A 14,275-nucleotide genomic window follows, 5' to 3' on the forward strand; every position below is an offset into this window, starting at 1 on the left:
TATCAGATAGAAATATGTAAACCTATTGACCATAATAAAACAGCTAATTCTATATTTGCAAACCAAACAAGAGATTTCATACAGGCCAGAAATCAAATATGGTTTCATATTCCTACAAGTCACATTCTTTCCAAAACCTTGTTGAACTCTTAACAATTGAATAGATGGAGGTGTTCAAGTAAGAAAAGAAATATGGTTTCACATCTTTACAAGACATAACAGACAATGCTTCTTACCTTGTTGAACTCTTGCACAACTGAATAGAAGAAGATGTTCAAGTAAGAAAAGCCACAATCCTATTCAACAGGTTCAGGCCAAACACTGTTTCTTCACAGTTAACTTTGACTAGGACATCCAATGGTTCAGTGCATTTGCCTATCAGTACAGAATCCGTACAAGGCATTCACCCAGTGCACATCTTCTATAATTTTAAAGTTCCAACTTCAGTATAAGGTTGCAACTATTGCTAGAAAATTCATGTCCAAGTACAAAAATAATGCAAAATTAAACGTTTTGAACGTAGGGAAAATCAGCTCAGCATTTTGTCTGTGCTTTATAAATGAATCTTCTTGTGGTAACGGAAACTTGATTGCTCCATACGATGCAAATAACTGGTACTGTTGATCAAGAGGTGCCATCCCCTCAGGCCTTCCATAAAGAGCCCACACCATGGCTTGAATCAAATGGGCTGCTCGAAAACTACTTTGCCACATGAGATTCTCAAGACCCGCAATGCCTTGAATGCACTATGCTCAAACCAACCAATAGAAGCACCCTTGTAGCTGATTTTTGCAACATCGCCCTTCATTCTATCATTCCTCCATAAAAAATACAGTGGCACAGAGTATACTGAAAGAATCAGAAGATGTAACATTCATACCAGATTCATTTATAAGGAGGCGATTAAGTGCCTCTACCAATTCCACTAGTAAGGATAGGCCTGCCTCTATTTGGGCATAGAACAGCCAACTCAGAAACATGGAGGACTGTACTTGACTGAATAAACAGACAACAAACTACCAATTCAATGCACTGAGAATCTGAATAAACAGACAACAAACTACCTGACCTCCATTTCACTAAAAAATAAAAAAAATAATACATGATAAGTAAAGAAAACAAGGGGACCCAACCAGGAACCAATGGATGTGGTTGATTGGTGCTTACCTGAAGAAGCATGTGCAAAAGATAGATGAAATCAGTCACACTTCTCACAGCTGCAATTGCCGCTGCCAAAGGCCAGTTAAGAACTATACACTTATTGTCCTGTTATCAAAGAAACAGAATTGAAATAGCTTAGGAGTTAGGACAATTGTTTACTTAATAAAAGACAAGGTGAGTTTGGCCGAGTATCAAAACAAAGCAGTGCCAATATCAGTAGCCTCTCATGAAAGAGTTGAGTTTCACATCCCTATTGGGCACATCTTACCTGCTTGTTACTTTTTAAAACAAACTTCCCAAGAGAGCACTATGTAGATGAATCTGAGACACGTCTAACTGGTGGAATGCTAGTGAATGTGGTACTTGTTCAAGACAATATCTAATAAAGCATTCTGTGAAGGAAGATGGTGAAAAGAAAAGAAAAGCTCTGCGATTTCTAGTGAGAGAAGCTCTGCGATTTCTAGTGAGAGAACATCTCCTCTTCGAGGAGATCATCTTCTTCCTCTGGCCAGCCGGCTGGAGGCCAAGGGCCCAAGCCCTTCTCGTTTCCTTTCCTCCCTCCTGGGAAGCTGTTCGGTTTTTTGTTGGTGGTGTTGGAGGAATTCCAGACCATGGAGATTCCTCCTGACCCAGGAAAGTCTACTGTTCTGGATGGACGTTTCTGGGCACATCCAAAACCAGCTGGTCTTGGCCACTACCCCTCATCCCATGGAAAGATGCCTCAAGCAGATTGTGAGCTTGAGGATAATTTTCTCTTTGATGGGCTCTCTTCCTGTGCCGAACAAATGCCATCTCCTCTTTCTAAACCAGGTATGAATTCAACAATGGTTACATCTGCTGCTGGAGCATTTCCCACTATAGATCATAGTCTTTATGCAGCTCTAGATCCCATCCTTGAATACGATCCCTCAACTCACTTCAAAAATGGAACCAGACTCCACAAGATTCTGCCCAACCGATTTCCTACCTCCCCATCCTCTGGAAATAATCCATCAAAAAAAAACAAAAGAGAAGGCAAAACTCCAGCTGGTTCTCTTTCTGGTTTGGGTGCTGCTAGGAGGTTGAAGACAGGGGTAGTTTCGAAAATTCCTGCAAAGACTACCAACCCAGCTCACCTACCTTTGTCTCGATTACCCTCACTCACCAACCCAGCTCACCAACCACTGCCTCGAATCCCTCACCTCACCAATCCAGCAGTGTTGACTGACGAGAACCCAGGTCTGTCCTCTGCACTCTCTGCTGGAAAGAGTCCAGTTCTGTTCCCTGTCCCCTCTGCTGGAAATGGTAAAGTCCTATCTACCCCTGGGAGGGAAAAAGAATTCTCTATCCTTGAAACCATTTTGAATCCCACAGCACCCCCTGACACCCCCCTATTCCCTTATTCAAAACCAGCCTTATCTGTTCCCTCATCATTCCCAACCAGTTCTGTTCTCTCTCCAGAACCCAGTCCTTTTTTAAATCAAAAGCTGATTGCAGCAGCAAAAGTAGAAAAAATTAGCATTGGTCCACACCCCCACTCATTTCTCTTTTCCACCCCTGGGAACTATTCCCGCCCAATTGAAATCTCAAACGCAACAACTCCTTCTCCTAGCTCAGATTTTCCCGCCCACTCTGTTGGGACAGCTCCAACGCCATTTCCCATGCCCCTGGAAACTGATGGGTCTGATACTACTCATTTAGCAACAGGAGGTACTGCTACCCAAGCTAAAACCAGTCCTTGGAGATCCCTCTTTGGGGAAAAATCTACTAAGGGTCTTTCAAAACTTGAGTTTGTAAACCCTGTAGCTGCTGAATCGGGGAAAAAGAGGATTTCTTTCGAGAATGAGGAGCTTGAGGAGATTGGCAATAAATGGAGAACTTCTTTGGTGGGATACTTTATTGGTAGGAGGCCGTACTTCATGAATCTGAGAGAAAATCTCTCACGAAAGTGGAACCTTAAAGGAGAACTGCAGATTTATACTCTCTCAAATGGGTTTTATTTGTTTCAGTTCACCTGTCTGGAGGACTGTGACTCAGTGCTGGAATCAGGGGAGCACTCCTATGCTGGGAGACCTTTGATTTTACGAAAATGGAAACCAGGGACCCCCCTCGAGAAGCTAAACCTTACCTCCATCCCTGTGTGGGTCTGTTTTCCAGGGTTGCCTCTTGAGTTCTGGAGTGCTAAAGGATTAAGTAAAATAGCCAGTTTCATAGGGAATCCTTTGTACATGGATTCAAGGACTGCTGAAGAAACTAGACTAAGTTACGCGCGTATGTGTGTGGAAGTGGAAGCAGGGGCAGAATTTCCCGAAATCATTCCCATACACACCCCTTATGGCATCCACAACCAAAACGTGCAATATGACTGGAAACCATCAGCCTGTACAACCTGTATTGACTTCAGTCATACCTCAGAAGCTTGCCCCAAAAACCTTCAGGTTCCACAACACAACCATAAGCAGGAATGGCGACCAGTTAAAAACCCCCCAAAGCAACCCCTGCAAGCAGTTAAACCTGATAGAGTCCGGGAGGAAAGGCTAGTCGAACCCACCTGTAAAAACCCCCAAGATGTGGAGCAGAGCAGAATTCTAAGTGCTGGCAGCACCCATGTGGTGGATACATCAATCCAGATTCAAAACAGCTTTGATGCCCTGGATGATGGTGAAGGAAATGAAAATGAAACTACTGTTACTCCTAGTTCTGACGAATCCATGATGATTCCCAATGAAGTTCAGTGTAATTCTCCTTCCCTTACTCTTGAGCCTGATCCCCAAAATACAGAAGGGCAGATTACTGGTAATGTCGAAACTCCTGCTGAAGATCCTAAATTGGGCCTTGATCAGCAACCCCTCCATAATAGTCCTGGGCATGCTGTTCCCTCTCCTCAATTGCTCGAGAAGGAAAACCTGATGTCCATGATTCTGGTACACGAGCCTACGTCCCTAAGACCCAATTCTACTCAAAAACTCGTATCCAATGCTCAGTCTAGCAGCTTGGAATATTAGGGGCATTCGATCTGAAACTAAGCGGGCAGATATCCGAAGACTTATAATAGAAAACAAGCTATCTCTTATCTGCCTCCTGGAAACAAAAGCTCCCAAAGAAGATATGCAAGGCCTCATCTCTGATATATGTGATAACTGGTCTGTCCATGCCAATTATGATTATACTCGCAAGGGTCGCATTTGGGTTCTATGGAATCCCCAAGTCATTCAAATCCAAATCAGTTCAGTTTCTTTTCAACATATTCATGGTGAGTGCTTCATCCCTGGCTCTCACCAGAAATTTGAGTTTACTGCTGTTTATGCTTCCAATAATCCAGCTGAAAGACGTATTCTCTGGGGTACTATGGGTGGAATTGCAAATGGTATTCAAAATCCGTGGATCTCGTTGGGGGATTTCAATACTACCCGTTTCTCTGAGGAGAACTGGGGAGGAGCTGATCCGGTTCAGCATGATATGGATGATTTCAATATATGCATTGACAACTGTTCTCTAACTGATCTAAGGGCTGTTGGGCAATCGCTATCATGGAACAATAGCTCTCGGACTGGTAACCTGAAGCTCCGGAGATTGGACAGAGCCTTAATAAATGTGGAGTGGCTGACCTCTCACCCAAAATCTGTCCTTCTTTACAAGAACCCCGGTTTATCCGACCATGCTCCTATAATAATTACCCTCTGTCCTAAAGAATCTAGTGGTGGTAAACCTTTCAAGTTTCACAACATGTGGTTATCTGACCACTCTCTCTACCCTATTGTTGAACAAGCTTGGTACTGCAAAATAAAGGGGAACCCCCTCTTCAGACTCTCCAAAAAACTCCAAAACGTTAAGCATGCTATCAAAGAGTGGAATAAAAATGTTTTTGGAAGAGTTGACATTAAGGCTCCTCTCCTTAAGCAGAATCTAGACAACATCCAGAGCCAGCTTGCTGGGGACCCTGCTAATCTTGCCCTTCGTCAGGAGGAACTCACCGCTCGCGACGAATATCGTTCCATTGCAAGCCAAGAAGAACAGCTCTACCATCAAAAGTCTAGAATTGACTGGCTTAATCTGGGTGATTCAAATACTGCCTTTTTCCATGCTGCAATGGCAATGAGAAGAAACCAAAATTCGATTCATGGAATTCAGCTCCCCAATGGTGAAATTTCTACAGATCAAAGTGTTGTGGAAGAAACGATTGTCAATCACTTCAAGGACCTGCTGAACCATAACCAAAGTCTCATGAATGATGTTCCTGACCCCCTTTTTCCCTTACCTGCTGCAGAAGCTAATCTTCTAATTCGTCCCTTCACTCCTGAAGAGATTAAAGAATCCATATTCAAAGTCGATGGTAATAGAGCCCCGGGTCCTGACGGATTCAATGGAAACTTCTTCAAAAGATTCTGGTACATTGTGGGTGATGAGGTAGTGGCTGCAATTCAATTCTTTTTCCGAACCAGTAACCTCCCCCCTGCCCTGAACTCTACCTTCATTGCTTTAATCCCTAAATGCAACAATGCTTCCATGCCTGAACATTTCAGGCCCATTGCCCTTTGCAACTTCATTTACAAGGCCATTACATCGCTGATGGCATCCCGAATGAGCAGAGTAATGTGTACAATTATTAGTCCAAATCAATCTGCTTTCATTAAGGACAGATTGATTCAAGATAATGTGCTTCTCACTCATGATCTCTGTCACAACTTTCATCGGGATACAAATAAGAAGGCAATGTGTATTAAACTTGATCTCAGGAAGGCTTATGATAATGTTCTTCATGCAGCCCTTATCAAATTCATGCTCAAAATTGGGTTCCCTCAGGTCTGGTGCAATTGGGTTCTCAAATGTATCTCCACAGCCTCTTTCTCAATCCTTATAAATGGATCCTCAAGAGGTTTTTTCAAAGCTACAAATGGGCTTAGACAAGGAGATCCACTCTCTCCCCTCCTCTTCTGCCTTATCATGGAAATGCTATCTGTCATTCTAAACAATGCCCTTTTAGCTGGGAGAATCTCTACTCCCTTCCGGAAAGGTCAGCTTCAGATCACTCATGTATTGTACGCTGATGATGTTATGATTTTTTCCCTCCCAACACCTACTTCTAGTGCTGGTATTCAAGAATGTCTTGATACTTTCAAAGCAATTTCAGGTCTAGAAGCTAATCCTCAGAAAAGTGAATTGTTTATCACTGGCGTTAATGATCAAACTAAAAGGGATTTGAGTTCCCTCCTTGATATCAAACAAGGTACTCTCCCCATTCGATACCTGGGACTCCCTTTGGTTACCACCCGTCTAACTGCAAGGGATTGTCAACCTCTTCTCAGCAAAATCCGTAATAAGCTAGCTCTGTGGAGTAACAAGCACCTCTCGAGAGCGGGTAGAATCGAATTGATCAAGACTGTGCTATCGTCCTTTCAAATCTACTGGTCTGCTACGTTCAACATTCCTACTGGAGTTCTAAATTCGATTGAAAAGCTTTTCCGGGAATTCCTCTGGTCCGGGAAGAAAAGTTACCATCCGGTCTCTTGGGATACTATTTGTAGGCCAAAGCAAGAAGGGGGAACTGGTATCCGAAATCTCTCTGATATGAATAGAGCTGCTCAAATCAAGCTCCTATGGCAAATCATTGCTGACAGAAAGTCTTTGTGGGTTAAATGGTTTAAATTGAAATATCTAAGGAAGAAAAATTTCTGGTCCAGGCCCATGCCTGCTAATCCTCCTTGGGGGGTTCGGAGTATCTTCCATTGCAGATCCTTGGCTGTCTCTCAGATTTGCTATAGTGTTGGGGAAGGTAAGAACGTTGAATTTTGGTCTCAGCCTTGGCATCCCAATGGGCCTGTCTGTTCCCAAACATCTGAAGGAATAATTTTCAACCTTATCAACTCTGCTTCCATTGCAGACATGAAGAAAGATGGAAGCTGGTCTCATATCTTAAATCAATCCCATCTCAGTGATCTCAGAGGCCTCATTCAATCTGGCCTGTTTGGCCCTACTGACAAGGCTATTTGGAAACCCTCTCCTAGTGGCTTATTTTCTACAAAGTCTGCTTGGGACGGTCTTAGAAACCATCACCCTCCATCTCCCTGGTGGAAAGTCATTTGGAATAAAGGCCACATACCGAGGTATAGTTTCATTGCCTGGCAAGCCTTACTGAACAGACTTAGTACTCGCGATAGACTATACTTCTTGGATCGAAATAGTGACCTCAAATGCCCTTTATGCCGAGTTGTTCCTGAATCCGTCGATCACCTGTTCTTTAATTGTTCCTTCTCTTCGTGGATCTGGCGTACTATCATCTGGAAATGTGGTTATAGACGTCGACCTCACAAGACTCTTTTGAAAGAAGAGGAATGGATCCGGTGCAATTTCAAGGGTGATGGTCAGGCTTCAACCCTCATTAAGGTGGGTTTCTGTTCTGCCATCTATATGATCTGGTGCGAAAGGAATAACAGACTTCATGGCAAACCTCCAAGACATAAACAGTTCATCCTCCAGACCATCCTTAGTGCTATTCGAGGTAGAATGCTTCATCTCCATCTCAATGACATAAGGAATCCAAGAAATATTAAAACTGCTGAAAGTTTTGGCCTTGCTTGTATCCAAAAGGATCAGATTGCCCAGTTATGTTCTTGGGAATGTCCTAAAGCTAACTGGTCTAAGCTTAACTCTGATGCCGCCCTGGTCAATGACAAAGCTGGGCTTGGTGGGATTATCCGAAACTGGCATGGGGATACTCTCGCTCTGTATTCTATCAGAGCTGACGTTGAGGACATTCACCTTCTTGAAATGAAGGCCATTTATTATGGTATCAAGTTGGCTGCTGCCAAGGGCTGCCACAATTTGTGGATCGAATCTGACTCGCTGCTATCTGTTAATGTCATTCTTCATCTTTGGCAAACCCCCTGGAAGGCTATCCCAATCATTCACAATATCAGACAAATCCTCTCTACCTTCACGGAATGGCATATCTCCCATATCTGGAGGGAGGCAAATGCGGGGGCGGATTTTCTCTCCAAACCAGACTGCTGCTGTGAAGGTGATGACATTCCCATTCATCTCATCCCCCAAGAACTTAAAGTCATTACCTCCCTCGATGCTACAGGGACCTCCTACCCGAGATTATAAGGATTCTTTATGCTGATCACCTGGAAGACTTTGTGTGCCTTCGTTAATCTGGCTTGTTTCCTCATCTTTTGGATCTTGTTAGTGCGTTCTTGGGCCTCTAAATGTATGCTATGTACTACTGATTTTTCCTTGTTTGGTCCTTGGACCTTCTGTACGAGGCTTTTTCAGCCTCCATAGCTCCTTGTATCTTCTTTAGTTCTTTAATGAATTCTGGTCGGGGTCTTGCCTAACCCCTCTTTACCGATCAAAAAAAAAAAAAAAAAAAAAAAAAAAAGCATTCTGTGAAATCATGACTAACACATTTTCACTTAGTCAAAGCCAAAAGACTGAAACATTACCTGGCCTAGAGTGGACTCTGTTCTGACAGCAAAGGAAGTATGAACCATGAATTTTAAAGTTTGAGCCATGAAAAAACATAAATGCATGCACAGGAAGTATCCAGTTTGAGCTTCAAATATCTAATAATTTTAAAGTTTGAAGCATGGAAGAACATAAATGCATGTACGAGAAGTATCCAGTTTGATCTTAAAATAATATGATTTGGATGCAATGCTTATTCACTCTTAAACTGGTAGTATCCAACCAAAATATTATGATCTGTTTTAACAGCACCAGGATTCACACAATTTATACAGAAAGTGGGATATCTCTTTGCTAGAATCCTTGCGTAAGTGTTGAGAGCTGCTTTGGAGACTCTATATGCATGTAGATTAGTAGGCCAGCCATGAATTTCCAGCAGACCCTCTTTGAAATCATTAAGAAACATTTGCACAATCTCATCCAATCTTTCAACGGATCATAGAGTGGATGTTTTGATCTAGAGTGGATGCCTAGGCCAATTTTGTCATAATGGACTCTGTTCTGATAGCAAAGGGGAATGTCCAGGGACTTAGGCGCATGGGGAAATGGCATTGACTACAATGGGAATTAGAAATCAGTGTTGCCATGCCTACTCTTGCCTCTATGAGATTGAGAGGTAGAAGACCTGGTACTCCTCAAAATGGTAGAAGACAAATGTGTAGTCTTCTATCACTGGTTCTAGATGCATCGTAGAAGACATATGCAGAACACTGTGCTATAACAAATTTAAAAATAGTTGTTAGTGTTTAGTACATACCTTATATTTGGTATCATGGAACAAAAGAGGAACCATAAGCAGAGAGAGTGGTTATAAAAGAAATTTCACCATAATATAAGAAAGAAGGTGTTGTATGATCTCCAAGTGAGGAGCTCTCACCTATTTATAGGCCTTCAATCAATACATATGTGATGTATAGAAATTATCATAAACTAAAACTAACCAATTATAAGAATCAAATCATCCAAAAATAAATTAAACATTAGTTATAACATTTCCACCTAACTCATACATCCAAAATATAGTTCATATATAAACGGTTCAACAAAAAATAGATAAACATCACATAGCCAAACGGCGCATACGCCGCAGAATGCGCCTCAACATCTCCACTCGGTCCATCTCGTCCAGAGAAAGGAAGGCCCCAGCTTCCTTGTGATGCCCGTGAAGGTACACATAAGCATCAATAAGGTCACCTCTAACGAAACCATCAATGTTCAGCACTGCATCTTTGAGGTCAGGGAGGCTGTGTACCTCATTAGTAGTAATTTTGGCATCAACAACCATTTTAATGCCCAGCCTGCATATAAAACCATAATGTGAGTAAACATACCTCATAAACAAGTGGGAAAAAAGTCTAAAATACTACTATCATAGGTACTAACCCCACACCAATGGCAAACCCAAAAAACCAAGGAACACTGTGGATGTCCTCTTCACGCTTGTCTTTCAAATCCTCATGGCGCTCATCATATGCATTTAAGGCTACTTCTGCCTCCTTCCTTGTGGCATAGGAGCGATAAGATGCTCCACTATACCTGTTCAGTTGAAGGTGACAATCTGCCCAACTGTCGACTATGCCCACCTGTCGTCCCTTGAAAACCACATAAAACTTATCCTTCGCCATTACCTGGTACTACATAAACAACACATAATAGTTGCAATAACAAATGATAGATAAACAACATTTACTTAGATCTCAAGCAAGGTTTTTCATTCACAAGCTTTATCTTGAACATACAAAAACTATTGATGCAATCAAACCCATAGATAATTTAGTCCATCAAACCCATACTAATTTAGTCCATCAAACCCATACCAACAAACTCATCAAACCCATACAACCAAAATATAGATTAACATCACATGGTTAGTTCAAATATAAACGGTTCAACAAAAAGACCCAACCGCCAAAAAACATTGGCCGAAAAAATGAACTCATAACTGCATAGGCAAGCGCCGCATAATGCGCCCCAACATCTCAACGCGGTCCATATCGTCCAAAGAAATGAATGCCTCAGCTTCCTTGTGACGCCCGTGTAGGTACACATAAGCATCAAGGAGGTCACCTCTGGGGAAACCACCAATGTTCAGCACCGCATCTTTAAGGTCAGGGAGGCTGTGCACCTCACCAGTAGAAATTATGGCATCAGCAACCCTATTAATGCTGGAAGACACAACTTGCAACTCGATACAAGTGCAGCATTAGGACTTCTTTGACTTCTTCCCACCAGTAGCAGAAGTTGGGCCCCTGATAGGAGAGGAGTCACTATAGCCCATGGATGCATCTACGGCAGGTGTAGATGAAGAAGGTCTAGCACGTGGCGGAGTACGGAGGAAGCTGTCGTCCATATCATGAAGAAGCACCCGATGAAGAAGCACCCGGTGTTTCCTGCGTCGCCTGAGTGGGGACCGCTGTCCTATCTCTCACCTCCTCTCCACGTGCGTAATCATCATCGCATACAGCTTTCATCTCTTTGTAGAGTGGATATCGTTTCGAAAAGAACCTCTGGTTTTCTGGATGCAGCTGCAGACAATAATTGTCATTGTCATGAAGAGATGATTTAAACACGTAACTTATAATTGACTCGCAGTGATATACGCTAAAAATTTATTACCTTCAAGTAATCATTCTTCACTTCTTCGTCAACCGATATCTTGCACAAGGTTTCATCCCAGCCAAAGCCACTGAGATTAATAATGGAGTTCAGAGTCCTGTAGGTTGTCTTGATTGTCTTTAATCGATTCTTGACATTATCTTTAGTCAAGGTCTTGTTCAGGACATCAGACACTTGATGCGCAACAATATTGTAAGCGCACTCCTTAAACCCGGCACCAGTCAATATTCAATCAAAGAAGTATAGATAACCAGTACTAATGCAAACATAGAAGTAACATTAACCCATGAATCAATACTAATGTAAACATAGAAATTACATAAATTTCAACAAAACAAGGAATATAAGCTACGGTTCCAACAAACTACACATCGAAATTGTGAAATCTACATCCAAACACAGGTGCACAACTATTGCGACCATGTCATTTCCTAACGACGACGTGCTTGGAAATCATTCCACATTTGATTCATGATTGCGGTTCGAATGTTACTACCTTCCCTTACATCCTCGGCCCTGGTCATAGGAGGAGGAGGAACAGGTCCTTCTTCCTCCTCTTCCTCCTCAACTAGAAGCGATGCCAGCTCATCGTCAACATCCTGAATGTAGGAGTGACGTCCCTCCTAATGTGGTTGTGGACGCAGCAACAGGCCAACACTATGTCGATCTGCTTGGAATATGAATACATGGGTGCTGAATTTAATATGCTGAATCGCTTCTTCAAGACACCAAAAGTTCATTCGATTACATTCCTGGCTGAAGAATGCCTTTGATTATACAACTCCTCGTCTTTCCTAAGTCTGCGCCCTCTAATCTGATTGAGATGGTAACCAATACCTCGAATTGGAGTTATAAAATAGGACAGGCATGGATACCCGGCATCACCAAGGTAAAACTTTCTTACAATCAAACAAAGGATTATAATTAAATTAGCTAAGTACTACAGAAACCGCATCAATACAAACAGTCTAATAAGCTAATTATTACCTGGCAAAATGGGAATCCCGTTCGGCTTTGATATAGCAGATGCTAACACCCGTGAGTCCGATGCCGACCCCTCCCACCCACAAAAGACGTACGTAAACTTTAGGTCAAAGTCGCAACAGGCTAACACATTTTGGGATGGGAAGTGCTTACGACAAATATATCTTTTTTGAATATCCTGAGATACTTTTGCATGAATGTGGGTCCCGTCAATTGCACCAATACAATCCTATAATAAGGACATTCAGATGTCAACTGTAAGTGTTAACATACCGGCCTCAATTACTAACAACCTTCAGTCGAAATGCGTAGCTATCGTAAACGTACCTTAAAGTAAGGCATAAAATTAGGATTATCAAGGATTGCCCGTGGTGTCTCCCCTGATGGACGTACTATGAACATGTCTTGTAGGATGAGAACAGCATCGAGAACCTTATTAAAATACTTTGAAACAGTAGCCCCTGACCTTCTTGTGGTTGCCCTAACAGTACAATTCCTTTCATTGTGTGCAATCACACTTAAGAAAATAGCCACCTGTTCCTCAACAGTGCAGTGAATTGTGTCTTCCAACAATGTTGTGCTTCTGAAAAGGCCCACGAAGGAGCAGAAGCACCGAACATCCATATGAAGAAGAGCAACACAATGGTTCTCTGCGTGCGTGATACGTCTAACAAAGGTCCTACGGGTTAAGTACCCGCTTTCGTAAGGGGCTCTTGTAATATTCTGCTCAAGGTATAGTCAAACCCTAAGCGTAACTGCGGCCGCCGCAGAGATAACTATAGCTGCAGCTCGAAGGATCAACATCCGCCTATCTGCTGGTTGACGAGGCATGATGGCAACCCTACCAAATACTAAAACAAATAACATTTAGGATAAGAACACAACCCGCAAAGACACCATAACCACAGTCACAACCATCGAAACAAAACTCCTACAGCCACCACCAACCACCAAAGCACCGACAAGCAACCACAACCACCGTAACACCAAACAACATCATCTACAAAAATATATCCCCTACCCTGATCAGCACCTCAGATCCACCACCAAAAAAATACATCCCCAACCCACATTAGCACCTCAAATCCACCACAAAAAAATGCATCCCCAACCCACATCACCAACAACCAAAACTTTTTTTCGCATTAAATGCTACCGCATAAACAACACGTACATAGTATCACAAAAATCTTGCAAGAAAAACTACTCATCTGTTCCAATTAATTCTACTCATCTGCTCTAATTAAAACAATGTAGCCCATGGTCCAAATCAAAACAAGAAAGATAATTAGGAGTTGGAAATCAACCACAAAAAAAAAACCCCTAATCTAGAAGAGGGAAAGAGAAAAATAAACCATAATCCATGGGAAAACGAGTTTAAAGAAAAGAAACAAAACCAGAAGTTTGTTTAACAAAGAAAACACAAAACCCTAACAATTGAACCCCCAACATAACAGATCCTCTATAAATCAGAAACTCTCTGACAGAAAAAAATAAAAAGATGAAGCTCTCACATGGGGAAGAAGGAACGAAACAATACCTTGTTCGACAGAGGAGAAAGATGTGCTTCGTCGGTATTTGTGTACTCGCCGGAGTATTTACCGTGACCGGAGTGCCCGAGGAAGATGAAGACGAGCGGCTAGGGTTTCATTTCTAGTTTTAAGAAAAAACAACAAATAGAAAGAAAATTGAGAAGAAACAAAGGCAATAACATGAAATAAGGGAATAACAAGAAACCAGAATCAATGTAAAAATGAGAATGGTTAAAACCACCATCGATTTAATCCCGTTAAAATCGAAACCCTAATGAAAAAAAATACTCTAAACCGAACCCTCAAAGCGGAATAAACCCTAAAAGGTTACAGATCGGAGCCCAAACAACTCAAAAAGCTTATAAAACCTAAAAAGAATTCAGCACAAACCCCACAAAAATGAAAAAAACAAGAAGGCATTCCACATTTGAAGAAGAAAGAGGAAAAAAAAGGAGTAAATGAGAGAGAGGGAGAGGAGATCAAACCTTTTTTTGCCTTGCCGGAGGGGAGAGCTCGCCGGAGATGGTGATGGAGCC

This window comes from Tasmannia lanceolata, unplaced genomic scaffold (assembly GCF_043159265.1).
Source record: "Tasmannia lanceolata isolate RefF3 unplaced genomic scaffold, GAP_Taslan_0.1 ptg000003l, whole genome shotgun sequence".
Taxonomy (NCBI): Eukaryota; Viridiplantae; Streptophyta; class Magnoliopsida; order Canellales; family Winteraceae; genus Tasmannia; species Tasmannia lanceolata.